Source organism: Herpailurus yagouaroundi, unplaced genomic scaffold (assembly GCF_014898765.1).
Source record: "Herpailurus yagouaroundi ecotype Mexico unplaced genomic scaffold, PumYag 162, whole genome shotgun sequence".
In the NCBI taxonomy this organism is placed as follows: Eukaryota; Metazoa; Chordata; class Mammalia; order Carnivora; family Felidae; genus Herpailurus; species Herpailurus yagouaroundi.
The window spans coordinates 15,843,376-15,864,867 of record NW_024412403.1 but is presented as its reverse complement, the minus strand read 5'-3'; the positions used below and the strand labels follow the sequence as shown (position 1 = coordinate 15,864,867).

General features: G+C 43.1%; 1 protein-coding gene across 4 annotated transcripts in view; it reads left to right on the top strand.

Annotated features, from left to right (window-relative positions):
• The first annotated feature begins 10,740 nt into the window (after positions 1 to 10,740).
• Positions 10,741 to 21,492, top strand: part of BACH1 (BTB domain and CNC homolog 1) — a 44,525-nt gene continuing 33,773 nt past the window's right edge. For 3 of the 4 annotated variants that reach the window (XM_040484088.1, XM_040484091.1, XM_040484090.1), the window contains exon 1: positions 10,741 to 10,860. The gene's annotated coding sequence lies outside the window, so the exon portion shown is untranslated. Of the gene's footprint in view, positions 10,861 to 11,906; positions 12,018 to 21,492 lie in introns of those variants that run through there. The other variant, XM_040484089.1, reaches the window with a different exon arrangement.

Sequence of the window (21,492 nt, the reverse complement as noted above, 5' to 3'; positions counted from 1 at the left end):
AGTGTAATGTTGGGCAAATAACTTCTCTGACTCTCAAATTCCTCATTGTGACATAGGAATAGGCCCTACATGCCCCTTTTGTTGTGAAGATTACATGAGATAATAAGAATTATATCAAGCCCTGTGCCCAGCACTCACTACATATTGGTTTGTTCCTCTACCTAGGCGACTCAAAATCTGAGATAGTTTGTGGTTGTGTTAAGCAGAATTGAATTAATCACAGATGGGAACGAGGCACATAGAAGTTGGCACAGCTAAGTGGCAAAGAAAGATTTGAACTCACATCTTCTGTCCCCAGAGCCTGCCATAATTACCAATATTAATTGCAAAGTAAGACAAAAAGTATGTTTACTTCTTAGATTAGGCTTTACAGAAGTAGACTTTGAGACAAAGATTCATGTGCAAATGATTTACTTATTATTTAAAAAAATGTTTATTTATTGAGAGAGAGCCCCAGCAGGGGAGGGGCAGAGAGAGAGAGGGAGAGAGAGAATCCCAAGCAGGCTTTGTGCTGTCAGTGCAGAGCCCGACATGGGGCTGGAACCCACGAACACAAGATCATGACCTGAGCCGAAATCAAAAGTCAGACACTTAACTGACTGAGCCACCCAGGCACCCTGATTTCTACTCTTTATTCCCAGGAAAAGTCAGGAAGGAAATGGAGGAAGAAGGATAGGGAAGGGGAAGAGCCAAACAAGAACCCACAGAAGGTAGACTCAGCCTGATTCCCCTGGGGGAGCTTGAAGAATAGCTGAGGCTGGAACTGTACTGACTTGAGGCTAGGGAGTGGCTTTTATACTTCTGTGCCTATCTACTAACCATCACCCAGGGCAGGTAGGTTCACAGGCATTTTGGGATCTGCATGTGTGGTGAAGATGGGAGGATTAGCTTCAGTAGACTGAACAAAGCCCTTCTACAGAAGGGCTGCAGGTGCTGGCCATTGGGAGCAAAAGCACATGAAAGTTAGAGAGGGGCACAAAAATGGTCACAGGGGTCTGAAGGGCCAGAGTGGATCACTGGCATTGTCCACTCTAACCCCAACTTACTCCCCGTCAAGCTGTTCCCATGGTTTTGTCTTCACTTCAGAAGATGCTCATTTCAAAGCACACATATATTCTCTATTCTGCAACCCAGCATCAAGCACGTTAATAACTAAGATTTAAATTTAAATTTAAATTAGGGTAAAGAGCTCTTGGGTAGTTTCACGCGGATAAATGATTAGTATTCCCATTACATAACTGCAAAACTACAAAATCTGCCATGCTGTCGTCTTCTTAATTCATGCTCTCTATTCCCTTCGCAGAGTCAGTAAGTTGGGGCTGGGCAGAACCTGATCACTGCCTTTCCATTGATTAAAAATTTTTTTGTAATATTTATTCATTTTTGAGAGAGAGAGAGAGAGAGAGAGAGAGAGCAGAGAGAGAGGGAGGGAGATACAGAACTCGAAGTAGGCTCCAGGCTCTGAGCTGTCAGCACAGAGTCCATCACAGGGCTTGAACTCACAAACCGTGAGAGCATGACCTGAGCTGAAGTCAGACGCTTAACCAACTGGGCCACCCAGGCACCCCTCCATTGCTTTTAATTTGGCCACATGTCTAAAATATTCTTGGCTTTCACAATGACAAAGCTAATAGTTATGTAACTTATACGATGTGCCATGCTAAATAACCCTCTGTGTATGAACTCATGTAATATTTACAACTATGCTGGTAATGAATATTAGCATAACCCCCATTTATGGTTGAAGAAACAAGCCAAAATGGTAAAGTAGTAGACCCGGGATTCAAACAGTCTGGCTTTAGGGCCCCTGCTTGTCACCACAGTGCTGCAATGCCTGTCTGAGAGGACAAAGTTCCCTCCCAAAGCAGCCTGTGTTAATTTGTGTTCCTTCCACTTTCTTATCAACGACTCCCTGTCAACTTGAATTGGACTAATAAGTACTCACGACTAATATAAACACTTAGTCCCTGGACTTGGTGATCCAGATAGCAGCTTCTATTCTAGGCCATCCCTGGCATGCTCTGTAGTCCCTCCCAGCAGGGCTCCAGAGAGGACAAGATTTTGCCGTGTTTGACCATTATAGGTAAAAGTGATTTAAAAAAAAAATCCCCTACAAATTATACCACAATTAGAGGGTTGACGGACAAATTTTGTAGAAATTTGTGCTTAAGCATCACAAGTCATACTTACTACAAAATAAAGAATATCACTGTACCTTGTATAATAGGAAGCTTTTGACATGCATATAATTCAATATGATAGGACAATATTGAGATCCATGGATTCCAGTTTATTTATCTGTATTTATTTGCAGGATTCACAGGGAAACGGTTTCAGATAGAGGAAAGGGCTTTTGGTCAGCAGTTCAAAGAGTTGTGTGGCAACCTTGGCTAGCTGTTGGCCTGAAAATTCAGCTTCCTCATTTTACTTATTTTCAATTTTTTTATTAAAAAAATTTTTTTGATGTTTATCCATTTTTGAGAGAGAGAGAGAGACAGAGCACAAGTTGGGGAGGGACAGAGCGAGGAGGAGGGACAGAGAGAGAGGGAGACAGAATCTGAAGCAGGCTCCAGGCTCTGAGCTATCAGCACAGAGCCTGACGTGGGGCTCGAACTCATGGACTGTGAGATCATGACCTGAGCTGAAGTTGGATGCTTAACTGAATGAGCCACCCAGGCGTCCCAGCTTCCTCATTTTAAAAATGGGATAATTTGTCTTATTTACCTTACAGCATAGTGTATCAAATGAAAAAAATCTATGAAAATGGTTTTGTAAATGATCAAGTATTCAATACATGCATATGTTTAGCATATTGACTGATAGATAGATGTACCATGATCACGATAGACGTATCTGAATCTTTTTTGCTGCTTGTATTTTGTATTTGCCCCTTATTTTTCTATTAATAGTGATGAACTTATAATTTCTGAGGCTCTTATTTGCAAAATCATGCTTAAAGATGGATTTTCAATAAAATATTACTTAATAGATAACACTGTTTCCAAAAGCTGTGTCAGTTCATGGCAACAATTCTGAATTAGTCTCTATTGGGATCCTACTGTTAGCAGTCACTGCCCTTCTACTGCCCTCCCCAGACCCATCTTAAGACCCTCCAAAGGTCATGGCCCTTGGGAGTAACTTTCTAATCTAGATACTTTCTTCCATGTTCCTATTAAAATGTATTTGAACCCTATTCACCATGAGTATTTTTATCTTTACTTTTTAATTAAAAAAATTTTTTTTAAGTTTATTTGAGAGAGAGAGAGAGAGCATGAGCAGGGAGGGGCGGAGAGAGAAATAACTTTGAAATAACTTTATTTATTAAATAACTTTAATTTTTAACAGAGAACTTGTGAACCTATAAAACTTTCATCCCCCCAAATTAATCTCCAAGGGATTTCAGGCACCAAGTAGAGAAGTAAGAAAGGCAAAGCCTGATTTGTCTGGATCTGATAACAGAGACATGGATTTTTGTCTACTAAATAGACAGACTGATGGAAAAGGTCTATGATTATTTTTGTTCCTGTCTGTGGCTCATCATGTGGTGCTTGCAAATGGCTTTATGCTTGACTTCTCATTGCTGAGGACAAAGAATCGAATTATGTTAGAGCTTGTTTTTGGAAACCCAAGGGGCACATGTAGCTAATTAGAGATATGCCCTCGGTTTCCTTTCCTTGTTTATCCTAAGGGATATAAAAAACATTCCCGATGGTATTTCTTCTGGAAATCTTATTTAGCCAGGAGGCAATTTTCTAGTGTTCTAATCAATTTAAATTGATGTTTTAGAACTCTAAGCTTAATATTAATTCTAAAGCCGACTTCTATTTAGGCAACATTTTTAAATGATTTGAACAGAGAATGTATTTCTTTTTACTGAATGGAATCCAACGTCTCTTCATTCCTAATGCTCCCACTGCATAGATGTGGATTTGACATATATTTCCTTATTTTGGCTGCTTTAAGTGGATCTGCCTCTTTTAATTCCTCTAATCTATTCATCATGATGCAGATTTTTGATTATTCAGTTATAAAATGCATAATAACAGAGGAAGAATTTAAATGATCAGGATGATTCCACGCAATTTCTTCTGCCCTCCAAGTGTTTTTGCACAGCTTAAATCCATGAAATTGTTTTGAAAGATTTTAACTTTCTTTTTTCCCCCTTTTGGCAGTTGGCCCATGTTTCAAAGAGCCATTTCCTGGAATTTTATCAGAGTATTATTACTAACGTCTCTGCATCTCTGTTTTCTTATTTGTGAGCTAGTAATATCTAAGGAGATGGCAATCCTGAAGTCAATAATAATATTTTTCATAATTTCATAATAAGAGCTATTTTTTGCCTTTCTACACCCAACACTATTACACTGCTATTCACTGCCATTCATTTGCCAGCTTTCAGGGTCATATGTTTGGGTTGTGTATGCTCATAACAATCCATTTATTCCCACATAACCTAGGATGCAGGCCGGGAGGGTTCTCAGCACATGCGTTTAAACAGAATGATTTGGGGGACCTTCCAAAGCCTTGAGATGAAGAAGGGGTATCAGTTGAGACTGTGTTTGGCTTCATGTACTAGAAACTGAACTCCTGAAGCTTAACTGAATAGGGTTTTCTTTCTCTGGCATGATTAGAAAGTGAACCCCACAACTAGGGCTGGTCAGCTGTGCAGGGAAACCATCAAGGACCCGAGCTTCTCTCTAGCTTCCTGTTCTGCTGTCCTTAGCCTGTGGTTTCCATCCTCAAGATTGAAAGAAAAGAGCTCTAGCTCCAGTCTTGGCAGGGAGGGCAGAGGGGAGAAGTGCACAGCAGCTGATTTGGTCTTTTGTTATCAGGAAAGTAAGAGCTTTCCTGGAAGTTCCATCGAGTGCATATTTGCTTATATCTGGTTGAACAGGGCTAGGTCACACGGTGAATGGAGGCTGGGGAGGTGTTGTTAAGCATTTTTGAGCACAATTAGAATTATGTTAGAAAGGAAGAAGGGGATTAGATATTGGGTAGGAAACTAGCAGCGTCTGCCAAAAGGGATTTAGGGACAGAAAAGTGAGTGGGAATAAAGTGTCCCTGGGTCTGAAGATCAGTCCTGAAGCCACTAATGATGAATACACAGTGTTTCTGTGAAGTAGGTACCAGCTGGATCAAGCCACACTGGGCTTTGCCTTGTCACACTTCCCCCATTCTTAACTTCCAGATGCAAAAACCTGACAGTCGACACATCGGTGTCGATCCGTCTTTCGGATGCACACTCACCCGAAGCTGCAGAGGCAGGAAGAAAACTGCGAAGATAATTGTTAGTTCACAATGAGAATATTGCCAGCAAGTGTACCAAATATTGACACTCACTAACCAAACAGTCTCAGGCAAATGTATGTGAAGCCAAATCATTAGAAAGAAGTCAAAGAGGCATGTGAGTGGGGTGACCTTGATGGCCAGTCTAATAGAACAAGTCACAGTAGTGTGTAGCTCCTTTCTTCCTCATGAACTCAGGAGTAGAATGGTACTTAGCAAGAAAATCCTTGGCCAATGCATCCTCCCCACCCCCCCCTTCCTGGGGGCAGCAGAAGTGATGCATGCCTGGGTTTACGCCTCTTGTTCTCCCGCTTCTTGGCTTCAGATTTTGAAGAACTCCCCTTTTTGACGGTTACATTCTCTCTTTATATGTGTTAATATATTCATTATGGCTATCCCCCAAGTCTTGGCCTGGTGAATCAGTCAGGGAGCTGGTGAGAAATATATGGGACCACTTACTAGGGTGAGGACAGGTAACTTGCAAGCGACAGGGGTGTACCCTGGGTCTGACCAAGGTGGGAAGAATGATGTTGCTTTGGCTGTAGCTCTAGGTGAAGGGTGTCTAACAACAGCTGAGGTCTTTGGTAGAGGAATATTGTTACAGCCAACGTATGGCCCAGCAAGGAAACAGCTGTGTTCCTGCTAATGCCTCCCATTGTCCAAGTACAACCAGAAGTAAGGAAGTGGAGGAACCCATGGATGCTATACTTTCCTCCTGCAGCACAGAGCATGGTGGAGAAGGCTAGGGAGGGAATCTGGAGTGGCCAATAGTGAAAATCCAGCAGCCCCAAGTGACAATTCTCTCTCTTTATGGTGATATGCCTATCTGTCGTCTGATCCAATAGGTCTCCTTTTATAGCCTTTATAACTCAGAGGTCGGGGCGCCTGGGTGGCTCTGTTGGTTAAGCGTCTGACTTCAGGTCAGGTCAGGATCTTACGGTTTGTGAGTTCAAGCTGTTAGCACAGAGCCTGTTTCAGATGCTCTGTCCCTCTCTCTCGTGTCCCTGCCCCACTTGCTTGTGTGCTCTCTCTCAAAATAAATAAATAAATATTTAAAAAAAAATCTCAGAGGTCAGTCATCATTCCACTCCATTTCCAAAGTACTTCCTACATACAGCAGCCCTGTCCTGGGAACAGGTTGCTGTGATGGGCGGTGGTGTGGAGGGGGTCCCCACAGCCTATGCTCATTTTCTCTTCTCTAGGGTGTCACTACTTCTCTCTCGCACTGTGGGTCACTTCAACCCAACACCTAGTTACCCCTATTGGCCGATCAGATTTCCTTTCTTTACCTGTCTGTTAGGAAGCTACAGAAAATTCGGTAGTGCATCTTTATCAAGGATATATACACATTTCTCATATTGCAGCATGAGTACATCTAGGTCACGGTTTCTCAGCCTCCTCATTACTGACACTTTGGGCCGGAGAATTCTTTGCTGTGTAGGGGGAATGAAGTGTCCTTATTCATAAAGCTTTTTTTATCCATGGGGGCTGTATTGTGCATTGCAGGATGTTAACAGCATCTCTGGTCCCTACCCACTAGATATCCCTCCCCTCCTTATCAATGTCAATATTTCCTGGGGGGTAAAATCAGCCTCTGTCAAGACCACTGCTCTAGATGAATAAAGTGGTATAGGCCAGAGGTGAGCTAAACTGTGAGTTAAAATATAGCACCTCTACCAATTATGTCACTTTTACTAAATATATATATATTATATAAATAATATAACAAAAATATATAAATTATATATAATAAAATATATAAAATAATATAAACAAACAAATATATAATTTTGAGAACACTTTTATTGAAACAAATATACTATGGAGTAGAATTTACTACTTGCATGAATTTTAAAGATGAAAGATCAACAACTGCAGGCTACACAATCCTTGATGAAAACATCAACGAATACACGCAACAAAGCTATCGGGCTGGATTTTTCTCTGTTCTGTGCAGACATGTGACCTTGGCTGAAGGCTCTGTATGTGCTGTTTCTGACTCAGCACCAAGCACAAACATCACTGCCTCCACAGGAAGGCACTTGCATCAAACATTTAGTAACTTCAGTTATTTATTTATTTAGTTAGCTATTTAGTTAGTTAGCTATTTTAAGTACAATGTCCAGCATTAGCTTCTGGGAGGATAACATTTTCTCGACTTCATTATATGAATATTTGCAAAGGAGTGAGGGGAATTTGGGGCGCCACCAACCTGTAATTGTGGGGAAATTTTAAGTGTCAGGTCAGGGAACTTGACACAGGTTTACAATTAAAGTCTCCTCTATGTATTTTGTTTTATTGATCTGAACTTTCCTCTAAGTCCTGATTGTTGGGGTTGTGATTTTTCTTACAAATGTAAGTACATTTTCAGGCCCTATGTCACCATCAGATATTTTCTTTGCCCACACCACTTGAAAACCGAGCAGCTTAAAACAATACTCATTTTATCATCTTATAGTTCTATGAGTTGACGGGGTTCAGCCTCAAGGTTCTTTTGGTTGGGGTTGCTAGTCGTATAAACTAGACTACACCAGAATGTCACAATGGCTCACTCTCAGGATGCACTAAATGCTGACCACTGGTTGGTTGCCCTGCTGGGGCTATTGACTGGAGAGGTCCATACTGGGCTTTTCACTGCACGGTGCCTCGTTTCTGAGAGGGTGTGCGTCCAGAAAGATCATTTCAAGAAAGAGTAGGTGGAAGATGCCAGGCTTCTTAAAGACTAGATACAGAGCTGGCATAGCACAACTTCTGCAGTGTTCTCTTGGCTATGCAGTCACAGGGCCAGCCCAGATTTAAGGGGATGAAAAAGAAACTCCCCTTCTTGATGAAGAGAGTGACACAAATTTCACAGCTGTCTTTAGTCCACCACAGCCTTCAACTGGTTTTTGGATTCTACGTAGAGCCACTTTGGTTTTCATTAAATCTGGTTTCTGGAAAGCACTGCTTTCACCAATTTGACCCTTGTCCCATTGAGTTCTTCTCCAATACTGTCTTCTTTTTTCTCCTTTTTCTGCCCCCCCTTTTTTTTTTTGATCTTAGACTTTGTGCACATCTCCAACTGGAGGTTACATTCCCCTCACTTTCCCTTTCGTATCAGATATCCGGTAAACACTAGGGTATGTTCGCCCATGCTGCTCCAGGAAGTCCTCATTGTTTTCTAATAAAATATGTTCATTTCCCATGAAAATCATCTAACCATGGGCAGGGGAGGTATGGCTTTCATAATAGTCCCTTTTGATGGAAGAAGTGTCAACTGGTAGTCTTTCAAGTTGGTGAAATTTATGTTTATTTACCTTGGCAGTCACCCACAATTTAAAGCCTTTTTTTTGACACCCCAAATTTTGTTGACTGGATAGCTCATGAATTTTTAAAGATGCAAAGAGCTAAACCAACAGAAATGGCATGAATGAAGTTCTCTAGAATTAGCTTCTAAAACCAATCACATGACTTAGAGACCTCCATATGCTCCCTTCAGCCCATGGAATAAAGGTCAAACTCTAGGCACAGTGTACGAGGCCCATTCTGACTTGGTTTTATTTCATTCTCTAATTTTTACCCTATTCCTACTCTACACCATTAGCTCTTAGTACTTCTCAAGTGTGGTTTCAAGACCCCCTGCATCACTATTAAAAATGCAGACCTTGGGGTACCATTCAGACCTATGAAATCAGAATTTTTGGGGTAGGACCCAGGAATTTGCATTTTAACAAGCACCCCAGAGATTCTTAGAGACACTAAAATTTGAGAGTCATTCCTAGCTGTCTTGGTATTCCCAACACCTGTATAAGACTTCTCAAATAACGAAGCATACCAGAGGTTGTGCTAGAAAATATGACCATTATCTAGAGTAAAGAAGGAAGAGTTCTTCCCAAATGGGAGGATCTGTTCTTCATCTAGAAGAAACTGTACACATGTGAGAGGAAAGAAGCATACTATAATTTCATTGGCTTAGGGTGGAAGGAGAGTGAAGCCTCAAAAACTCTCTCACGTGTGGAAGAACCCAAATCCTTTCATGGTCTATGTCCTTTCCTCATTTCTCAGTGAATATTTGTACCCCACATGAACTCTGGCGGTCTGGAATGCCATCTGCCTCTTAACTCTAGACTACTGCATATGCTGCTCCTTCCAGGGACTGCGAGGCCCCATTCTTCCCAGTTAAGACCCAATGCAAATATCACCTCCTGCCCTGATTTGAGGTCACAGTGAATCACGTCACTCCTCGCAGTTAGGTCACTTTCTCATATATCCTGCATGTAACTCAAAAGTCCCTAACCAGTGAGTGCAAACGCAGTCTTGTTAGTGATAACACCTGACTTTATTATCTTGGTAACTTTGTTTGCACTGTGAGCTCCAGAGCTGCCTTGCCGTGTTCCAGAATGAGTCCGCACACCCCGATGCTGAGGCTGTTCGGCTACCAGTTTCTCTCCATCTCCTCTTTACTTAAACTCGAAGCCAACAGCAAAATCCCTTTGAACAGATCACCTAACTCCAATCACTATTGGATTTGGATTGGCTGGCTCAGACCCGGTGTGCTCAGTGTCTCTCTCTCTCTAGATTGGTAAGCTTGGGCTTTGACACGTGGGCATCTTTTCGCAGAGACAGTGCTTTGCACTCCAGAGGTGCTAAATGGCTGGGGAACATAATTTTAAAACTGACAATTGGATAAACACCAGGATAAGCATCAGAGGAGGAAAGCCCGAGCAGGGCTTGAGCTGAGCCGGTCGACACCACTGGGCGCTGAACCTGGCTCCAAGTTTCCTGGCAGCCACAGCCTGAAGGGAACACCTGTTAGCCAGACGCCCGTGTTTTCTTTGTCAGACAGAAGAAGTAGGGCTGCCAGATGCTTTCCACAAAATCCTGGATGCACTCGATACATCCTACCAGCAAGCTCAAATACTACTTTCCGAACCTGGACGCCCAGCCTAAGGCGTCCCTAAGGGATGGCAGAGGAGGGTCTGGGGAGGGACCTCCTGTTGTCCGCGGGACTCCGGGCTCGCGGCAGTTTTGCTCGATCCCGAGCGTCCTGGCAACACTTGGGGCCATGAGGCCGTCAGCCTTTTCCTTTCTGCCCTCACTTGGGAAGGAGGAGGTTGTCCTCGGTGGCTTTTCCGTTCATGCAGCGGGCTGCGCTCGCAAAGGGGCGCAGTGCGCGGACCCCGCGGCCTCTCGCGTGGGCCTCGGGCGGGTGGAGCCACGACAACCGCTGCAGCTGCCCGGAGCCCCGCCGGCCCCAGCGCGCCGACTGAGGCCTCGCGGGCGGCGTGGCCGGGCCTCGGGTGGGGGCGGGGTCTCCGTAGGGGGCGGAGCTTAGCGCCGCGGGGTGGGCGGGGCGGGGCCTCGCGAGGCGGGGCCTCCGGGGGGCGGGAGGGCTTTAGGCTTTGGGAGGTGGCGGCGGCCGCCGCGGCGGCAGAGGGGAGGGGACAACGGGGAGGGGAAGGGAAGGGAGGGGAAGGCCGCGAAGGGAAGGGGGCGGCCGGCCGCGGGGAGGGAATGAGTCACCTGACCGCTGCCCGCGCCGCCCGCCGGGCTCGCTCGCTGCCGTCAGTCGGGCCGCGCTGCGCCTCGGCTCTGGTGAGTGGCTCGGCGTCCCGCGCGCCCTTCTCGGGAGGGTCCGCGCGGCGGCGCGCGGTCGGGGCCGCCCGCGGGCAGGTCCGGGGAGGCGGGGAGGGGGACCCGGGCGGAGGTCTTCTGGGCGGGGGGCGGCGGCGGCGGCGGCCCCTGTTCCTGGAAGTGGCCTCGTCCGCCGGAAGGGGCGACCTGCCTGCCTGCGCCCCGTGCTCCGAGCGCGCGGCCAGAGCTCTTGTTTACGGGCCCGCGCTGCACTTTACCCCCGGGCGGGCGCGGCGGGGGGCGGGGAAGTGGCCTCGGCGGCGGGGTCCCAGGGCTCCCACTCCCCCCCTCCCCCCGCCCCCGCCTCTGCGGCGCCCGGGTCCGAGCCCGGCCCTCCTAGCCGCGGCCCGCCCGGGCTGTGACACATCAGCACCGCCCGCGCGGCCGGCCCCGGCTCGGTATTGTCCTCCCGCCCGCTCCCACCGCCCTCCGCACCCGCCGCGTCCCGAGAGCCGCTTGCCTCCGGTCTGCCTGGCCTGGGTGTCTGTCGCGCGTGGAGTCTTGTTTAGAATGGCCGAGGTCCTGGCTGCAGCAAAAATACCCCCTTGCGGGGCTGGGTTTAGTCAAGATCGGCGTGGACGACCGGACATCCCAGAGCTCCCTTTGTTGGAGTTTTGCCCACACGTCGTAATTAAGACTCCCACGGTGCGGTGAGGGTGGGTGCCGCGTATAGAGACACCAGCTTTTTGTGCTGGTTTGATGGAACTCGAGTGCCATTGCTTTCTCATTCTTGCGCGGCGGTTTTATGTCACCGAGCAGCCCTGCGCGGAATGCCTTTGTGCAGTGAGCCTTCTGCGTTAAACTTGTGTTGATGAAGGTATAGTGTAGTAGTAATTGTGAAAGACGTGTGTGGGATAAACAGGCTACTCTGTGGTGCGTGAAGGAACAAAGGCTTGTTTTGTAGGGATGCTTCTCTGTTTGGAGAAACGCATCGGTGTTGGGACTGTTAACCTATGGAGGATGCCACTGCTAAGTCTCTGTTCATCTGCTTTAACACTCCTTATATTTGGACGCTGTGCATTTAAAGCGGTTCAGAAAGATAAGGGGTGGAAACGCCGGACGTGTTGGTGACGGAGCGCTTGAGCGCTTCACATGGTCAAGCCGAGAAATGGGAAGAGGTAAGCTTGCCTCTTCCTGGTGTGGGCTAGTGGTGCAAGGGCTGGGGTGGGTTGGGCTTCAAGGCACTTGGCCACTTCTGCCTTTGGCTCAAGGAGCCTTGGGGGAAAAAGGGACTCTTGGTGAGTCAGCTTGAGTGGGATGGCTTTGGTTTCGTGACTGCATGGCCTCGTGTATATTGTTGTTGAACAGGGCCGTGTCTAGTGGTTTACCGTTGTTCAGAATGTTGGTTGGATAACAAGGTAGGATGACTCCTTAAAAAAGTTGGGTTGCTGAGTCATTCACCCCAGCCTGAGAGGTAATTAAGAACAGCTGGTGCAGATACTCTCATCACATGCCTCCACCATAAAAGGCCAAGGAGCACTCGAGAGGGGTTGCTTCGGAGGGCTGACCTGACCGGGACCCAGCGGGCACCGTCTGTTTTAATACAGGTAATCAGTGGGTCAAGTGCTCCAGCAGCCCGAGGAAGTGGCCAAGTGGTGCTGAGGTTGTGTGTAAACACAGAGCGGCCGGCCTCATGACCTACTGCCTGAGAATAGATTTGCGCTGGAGAGAGCGAACACCGAGGGAGAAATCCGCAGCTAGGAGTAACCTAATGACAAGATTGTAATAAAAATATTGACTACCTTCCCTGCACTTCGTCTTTGGTTCCCCTCTTGCGGTTTTGTTGTTGTATGGTTTCTGCATGTCAAAAGCCAACTTAATGTGTTCTTCATAAAAACTTTATGAGAGCACAGAAGGAGACTCCCTCTTGGTTTCCATTGGCCCTTGGCTTTGCATGCATATGCTAGTAGTTTCTGTTGGCAGGGGCAAGGGTTAGGTGAATGTGAGTGGAACTGACAGGTCTCCTTGGGTCAAGTCCAGAAAGAGCTGTCTAATGAAGGGCAAACCGTATATATCTGTCTCATTCTCTTAGGTATGGTGATGGAGTGTCTTTACATCTTAGTTCATTACTTCTTGCTTTAAAAATGACCCAAGCTTACCAGCCAGCCCCCATTGTGAACAAACTTTGTGGAGGCCGGGAGGACTGGCCCTTACCTGTGGTCGAAAGAATGACTAATTCTTATTGATGACAATTCACTTCAAACATTTCATACATGGAAAAGTGGTTAATTTTGTTGCTGTAAGTTTGGGACTATAGGAGATTCGAAATCATGACTTTTTTAGGTATTAGGGTCTCTAAGGTGGGGTGCAAGGTGATCCATTTGGAAGAAAATATTAAGACTCTGATTTTTAAAATGTTACTTTCGTGTAAAATAAGAAAGCTTCAAGATACAGATTAATAGTAGCACATGCGTGTTATATAATGTAGGTGCATATGCTCCTTTTTTTCTGTCGGGGAACAAAGAATTTGTTCACCACTGCCAATAACGTTCCTTCAGCAACTGGAATATTTTTGTTTAAACTTCCGATTTCCTTTTAAGAACTAGCATTTTTTCAAAATGTTCTTAATATTAGTTTAATTTTTATTATATATGTAGTTTTATTCTTTTTATACTGCATGATTATTATTTTTTAATGTTTATTTTATTTTTGAGAGAGAGCACAAGTGGAGGAGGGGCAGAGAGAGAGGGAAATAGAGAATCCGAAGTGGGGGGTGCGGTGCTAACAGCAGAGAGCCTGATGGGCTCAGACTCGCAGACCTCAAGATCATGACCAGAGCTGAAGTCAGACGCTTAACCAACTGAGCCACCCAGGTGCCCCTATACTGTACTTTAAAATTTAGAAGCATGAGTGTAAATTTCTTATCACAGTTGTTGATATCAGGAATGGAAATACAGAAAATACAGAGTTGCCCATTACATGCGATACCATGCATTTTGAATTTGGAGACCAGCCAAGTGGTTGGTTTGTTTAATGTATATGATCCGATGAAATGTAATAATATGAAAAAGTGTGCAGTGGGAGCCCCTGAAGATAATCCACACATTGGAGTGTAACTTGTATATAACAAAATTTTTTAAAAGTTACCCTTTTCTGTTACTCCTTGAAGTCATTTTTTTAATGTTTCTTTTTGAGAGAGAGAGTGAGTGAGCGAGCGCGCTGGGAAGGAGTAAAGAGAGAGGGAGACACAGAATCCGAAGCAGACTCCAGGCTCCAAGCTGTCAGCACAGAGACCGACATGGGGCTCGAACTCACAACCATGAGACTGTGACCTGAGCTGAAGTCAGACGCTTAACTCACTGAGCCAACCAGGTGCTGTCATTTTTTTGAGCCAAGTTTACATGTCCTTTAGTAAGGATTAATAAGACTACATATTTAGCAAATCACTTGGGAAGTGGGATTTCCCCCCTTACCCTTAGGAGAATGTGTATATTCAGAAAATCAACTTCTAGGCATGCTGAGGGATGGTTATTATTTACCATTCAGTTAAATCCCATTGGCCATATGCGTTTTGTACTCCTGTCTTGTGAGAAATGATGTTTAGAATAGTGATGGCAAAGCCCTTCAAAATGACCAGTTGTCATAAATTCTCTTCACAGTGCAAATTTTCTGACTAATGTTCTGTTAATGGGAGCATTGCTTTAACCCTAAAACTCTCATTTCCTGAGGGTTCTACTACATGGAGTGTGCATTTTCTTGTGGTGGAATAGATAATTTATGAAACTTTTGATTTAAAAAAATTTGCCCAATAGTCTAATAAAGCCCCTGGCAATGGGTAAATTAAGCACTATTTGCCAGAATCCAAGCCCCTTTGGAGAGTAAATATTTCAGGACTGCAGATAAAACATAGACTTACACCACCGTGAAACCTGGACTTCTGGCTTACGCAGTGTATATTTTAACAGGACTGAAGTTGTGGGTTTGGTCAGCGTGCAATTGATAGAGAAGCAGTAAGCAAAGTGGTTCAAAGTGGGAGATCTGGAGCCGGACAGCCGATGATCAAGTTCTAGCTCTATTACCTACCTGCTTTAAACCCTTGGGCACGTTATTTCACCTAGTTGTGCCTCCTTTTCTCATCTGTAAAATGGGGATGATAATGGTAGAACGTATATAATAGAGACTATTTGGAAATTAAAAGCATTAATATACGTTAAGTGGTTAGAACAGTATTGGCTCTGTCTTAAACATTACTATACATGTTAGGTATTATTATCTGTTCAGACTCAGGGAAGTGCTCAGTTACACAGCCACGTTTTGTAGCCTCTTTGAACTGAATTGCAGCCACTGATCACAAGAGAGACCGAAGAGATTGTGTGGATATGCATCAGATTGCTGCTACTAAAAAAAAAACAGTTCCAGAGAACATTCTGATGGGAAGTCAGTAGCAGCAACTCAAACACCCAACTTCTGAGGGCAAGGAACACAGGATATGGCTTTTTACTTAAAGGATCTAACCATCTCAGCAAATGCCCCAGAGGTGGTCATTACCAGTTAATTGGAATTGGCTTTGGAAGAAATAAAAACATTTTCTATTCTGCATCTAGTCTATTCTGTATGTGAGAGTTGAGGACATTGTGGTCTGGCAGGTTTAGTAACCTGTCCACTTGCTCCTGGCATATTAACATCAAGACAGACTCATTTCTTAGTTTTCATTCCCAAGCAGTTTGTTGGGAACATTTGGAATGTAAATATACCTGCCAATTACTTCTAAGTATTGCATTTTCTTTAAATGACATGCATACTCCAAGACAGAAAAATTATCCACAATAAACAGTGGATATGTTTGTCATATGGCTTCTTACACCTGTAGGTCATTCCGAAAGATTGTGTCAAACATTCTGACCATCCTTTGGGCTAGAGTGTGACTTTCTTTTTTTATTTACTTATGTATTTATGTATGTATGTAATCTCTGCACCCAACTGGGGCTCAAACTCACGACCCCAATATTAAGAGTTGCATACTCTTCTGATTGAGCCAGCCAGGCTCCCCAGAGTGGGAGTTTCTTGATGATGAAGATGCATATCTCCTGTTTTATCTCCCATGGAACATTGAGTGTACCTTGGCTGTGTTTGTCCTGCCAACTTCTGGTTGCTGCACTCGTGGGTATAGTATAGATTCATTTTAGTTCTGTGGTCTTCAAACTTGGGGATTTTTCAAAGAGTGAAGGAGAGAACATTATGGGCTGTACCTCTTAAGTTACGTTAAATGTGTACCAAGTTGAAGCTCTTTTGATCATTTAAAATTCTGCGTTCTGTTTTCATAATTGGTATGAGTATTGAGGAGGCAGTTGGATTTAAGTCATTCTTTTAGTTTATCTCCTGAGATACAATATTTGTCTTGTGATTTTTTTTTTTACCCTTAATTGATTTAGAATTGAACTGTGTAAAAATATAATTTGGATAGTCTAGATGTTAGACTGCTCATATATCTAACACTTTCCTTTAATATCCTAACTCCTCTAGAACAGATCTTTTGTTGCGTTTAGGGTAAGGAACAGGTTAGAGAATATTAATAGGATAATAAAAATTGCCCCAAACAAACATAAGGAAGAAATAGTAGTTGCCAGGATCTTGGTTGTTAATGGCTGTTGTAGGAGCACAGTGGGCATGCCGTGAAGTTGGGCAGACGCTGGTTCCTCTCTCAGTGCTGGCACAATTTAGAAAATGTTACCTTGATGCAGTGGAAGCTGTGTGTAAATCATGTTCTTTTAAAAATAAATTGAAATGGTTTTCTTAATGCCTTAGGAAACTCATTCAAAAGAATATTTTTGTAATAAAGGTATTATTCCCAGCTTCTGTCCAATGAAGTCATTTCCACTTTTTTTTTTCTTAGATTGACTCAGAGTCATAGCAGACAGATGTATACTCCATTTCTCCATTCCCCATTAAAGCGGAATTACACTAAAAAGTGTTTTTATATATGGAGTCCATTTTCTATTCCTTTGTAGCCTGGAAGTTGACAATATCCTACCTGCATGGTAACGAACAAAATAGTATGGTGAGGGAACTGTCTTGTTCCTCTCTCCTACCGTTTTTTTCTGTTGATCTTTTTACTGACTTGTCTGCCTCCAGGATTCCAAGGGGAAGTGTTCCAAGTTAAGTCCTTGGCTTAAGGAGGTCAACTCTTAGGGTCCCGCCGAAGAAATGGAGATATGCACCCACTCAGCTTCATGTTGCTGGTGTCTTCATATTCCTAATGCCTTATTCCTTCCTTAAAGTGCACCAGCACTTCTTGGAAGTCTGCTAAATCAGTGAAGAAAACTATCCATTAGAGAGTTTGTTGTAAAATATGTCTATAAAAGATTTATTAGTCTTTGAATAAATTTATGAGGTTATAATTATTAGGTTGTCATTTTGGAGTAAGTAAGATCAGTAATTTCAGTAAGATCAGTAATTTCATTAGTGTGTGTTTTGCACTTAAATACAATTTATTAAACATGTAAAGTGGTTATCAAATCTTGGCCCAAGACACTTTTTATTTTCAAAGAATGTAACATTTTCTTATTTACTCTGTTTTATTCCCATCGTGGCTCAGAATTGTCCTCTAGATAGGATTTATCACTTAATTAGAAGGAGAGGAAAAAAACCCACTGGCTCTTTTAATCATTTTCCCCACATTAGTAGACTTTTGAAGTAGAAAAGCATTTTGCCCAGCTGAGTAGTGTCACCTGCCTTTATTCCCAGCTGTTATCCAGGGGAATCAAAGGAGATGATAGATAAGGCTGTCTGTAGCTCCTATACCTTGGCCTGCTTCATTGTCTCTTTGTGGTAAAGGAGTGTCGTAAGCACTGTTCAAACTCTGGATATAGTTCTTTGGGGTTTTAAAACCTGTGTTTTGCCTCTCCTGGCCTACCTGTTGTCATCGGCCTGGTTTGTTGTCTGTTTCCCTAGCCCGGGAGGGCTGGAACACCTTTTCCTCTCGGGAATGGGTAGGTAGCAGTGCTCACCCGTGGCAGAGGGACCCTGAGACCAGCTTCCCTGCCCTTGCTTCCCAGACCCTTGCCCTGCCCCTCCTCTGAGTTAACGGTGAACAGCTATCTGGTCTCTGGAGAGTAAAGAATAATTGTGTTTTTGAGTTTCAAGGCGCTCTGGTCTCTTATCTTCTTGTGCCTACTGCTCCTCTCCCCAAACTTAAACACAAACACATATTCAACTTTTGGTGTGTGTAAATGGTAGGGTTGGTAAATTCATTTAAACGTTTGTGGTGTGCTTTTGTATTAGGTTTTGGGTTTACGTTTGATTTATGAAACAAATATTTATGCCTTTGTGTGCCAGGAACTTCTGTAGACATTGGGAGTACAAAACGTTTCAGAAGTTACTGTCTAATAGAGAAACAAGCCATTACTATAGCATGTATTAATTGCTGTAATAGCAACGTGTAAAATGTGCCTTGGAACCATAGAATGTGGGAAACCTAAGTTTTAAGAAATCAGGAAAGTCTTAGGAATGTCATTGATGAATGCATGGTCAAGCAGAGGAAACAGCTTGTTTTGACCTCTCTTTTGAGAAGCTTAGCACTGAAGAAGAGTAGAGAAGAGGGATTTTAGTAGGGGGAAGTTGGATCAGGAAGAGTGTGTGTTTGTGTATGTATGTATTATTATTTTTATAAGGTCAGTGGGAAAAGGTTGGATCTGTCATTCTTTTGTGCTTAGCTAGTTCCTCTTACTGTTGCAAGATGGCTGCCACAAGTTCACATGTCATGAGTCAGTGACTAAGTTCCTTGGGAGAGGACTATTTTTTTTTTTCCCGGCATTTCTCTTATTAAGTAAAATCTTTCCCCAAAGTTCCGTAATAGATGCTGTCCTGACCCTCTCTTCTCTGTTCATGGGCCAGCATTTTGCTTAAGCCCTTACCTAAATGAGTCCGTGTCAAGGGCAATGAGACCATTGTGATTAGCTTAAATGTATGGTCATTCGTCTTCATTTGGGACTGGGATCCGCTTCCCCAGAAACACAAGACCTCAGGTAGAGAGTAGGTTTGTGAGCACAATCATAGTTTGGTTAGAAAAGTAGGGGGTGGTCAACAGTGTCATGCTAGCCTGCTACTTACACCACCACTGTATAGAGACCCACCCTTCTGATTAGAAAGTGAAAATATGGGGTTTTTTGGGTTTGGAATTTTAGGTGACTTTTTCCCCCTTTACCTTCTATTTCCTAACATGATCAGGTCTTGCTTTTACAGTCAGGTTATATAAATGTTTTATTTAAAAATATTAAAAAATTGAAAATGCCCATTTTACCGAAAAAATGACCAATGGGAGGACTGTTTCAGTACTCAATGCTTCTAAAGTTCTCTGCCATTTCTTATATTTTGTAGCTTCTGATTGTATCCATACCAGGAGATTCCCTGTCTTAATATGCAGGGCATACCCACCTGTAATGTCTGTGGCTCTCCCGAGCGGGAAGGCTAGCCTGGCTTGAATAGAATGGTTGATTCACTGACTTGGATGGGCAGGACTGTTGGGAACCCAACCTCTTAAATTACACATACAGACAGGAGCATCGCATCCTCTCTACACACACATTCCCCTGCTAGGAGAAAAAGTGGTCTTTTGGACTTCCAGAATAATGCCACTTTAAGTTTATACAGTAAGTGTCTAGCCTCCCAAACTTTGTAGAGCATGGTGATATGTTAAACGATTTTTATTCTTGTCATTCTTGTTGCTTTTTTTCAATCCCAGGTTTTGGTGCTGTGTATGCTATGTGAAAGGCAGACAAATAATATAAACACAAACAGTGTTGTAAATTCACAAAATAGCAGTTAATTGCTAATAATTTTTCCTATTTGATAATAACTAAGAGGCTGTGATAGATGGTTAGGGTAGGTTTTCAAAATGGTATTACTTTTTTGGATAGAATTTAGAAAGACTAGGGGCACCTGGGTGGCTCAGTTGGTTAAGTGCCTGACTTTGGCTCAGGTCATGATCTCATGCCTCGTGGGTTCGAGCCCCATGTCGGGCTCTGTGCTGACAGCTCAGAGCCTGGAGCCTGCTTTGGTTTCTGTGTCTCCCTCTTTCTCTATCCCTCCCTCGCTTGCACTCTGTCTCTCAAAAATAAACATTAGAAAAAAATAATAAAAAAAAAGAATTTCGAAAGACTATACTGCCAAAAGAACTTTTGTCTCAGGTAAAAAGCAATAGTATTTATCTACTCCATGTTCCTTAAATAATATTTGCACTAAGAAATGTTTCAACTTTTTTCTTTTTTAACAGACCTCATATTTACTTATTTGACAAAATCATGTAATAAATATATTTGGGAAAGTAGCTAAGTGGGCTTAGGTGGAAAGTCTGTAGCTTGAAAATCCCCATTTAGAGATGGTAATGTTGACTGCCAAGTTAACTTAATAAATAACAAGAAAGGGATTTAAACATTTTAGTTTTAGCTATGTGTATTGAGATGCTGTAGCACTATGGTGGCTATCAGGGATTGCTGGATTAGGTTATTTTTAAATAAAGCATTTCAATTTAATACTTAAAAAAATTTCAGATCTGTGATTCATGCAATATTCTACTTGCTGCTATATAATTGCTTCCTTATTTAAAGGTATTCCTTGAAGTTTTTACTCTTAATTTTTTTTTCTTCTCTTTTGTTTTCTTTCCTTTTTTTTTTTAAATCAGATTTATTATGAGTTGCAGCAAGATGATGTTTAAGGAAGGGTTGGGAATTTGAAGGCACTTTTTTGGTTGTCTTTTTTTCCTTCCAGTTACTTTGCGTACTATATGTATTAACTCTTAGACCTAGAGTCAATCTGACCTTGATCTAGTTTTAGGACTTTCACTTTCTCTAGGCAGTCAGAAGTAAATAATTTGGATCATGTTATACTTTTTATAGTCGGAAAACAAAATGACGTATAAAGAATCTGTAATACTTCATTTAAATGTACACTTAATACTTTGTATTGAAAATAACTCTCCAAAGAAGACATCCAGATGGCCAACAGGCACATGAGAAGATGCTCAATGTCACTCCTCATCAGGGAAATACAAATCAAAACCACACTGAGATATCACTTCACGCCAGTCAGAGTGTTTAAAATGAACAAATCTGGAGACTATAGATGCTGGAGAGGATGTGGAGAAACGGGAACCCTCTTGCACTGTTGGTGGGAATGCAGACTGGTGCAGCCACTCTGGAAAACTGTGGAGGTTCCTCAAAAAATTAAAAATAGATCTACCCTATGACCCAGCAATAGCACTGCTAGGAATTTACCCAAGGGATACAGGAGTGCTGATGCATAGGGGCACTTGTACCCCCATGTTTATAGCAGCACTTTCAACAATAGCCAAATTATGGAAAGAGCCTAAATGTCTATCAGCTGATGAATGGATAAAGAAATTGTGGTTTACATACACAATAGAATACTACTTGGCAATGAAAAATGAAATATGGCCTTTTGTAGCAACGTGGATGGAACTGGAGAGTGTTGTGCTAAGTGAAGTAAGTCATACAGAGAAAGATACCATATTTCCACTCTTATGTGGATCCTGAGAAACTTAATAGAAGACCATGGGGGAGGGGAAGGGAAAAAAAAAAAAAAGAGAGAGGGAGGGAGCCAAACCATAAGAGACTCTTAAAAACTGAGAATAAACTG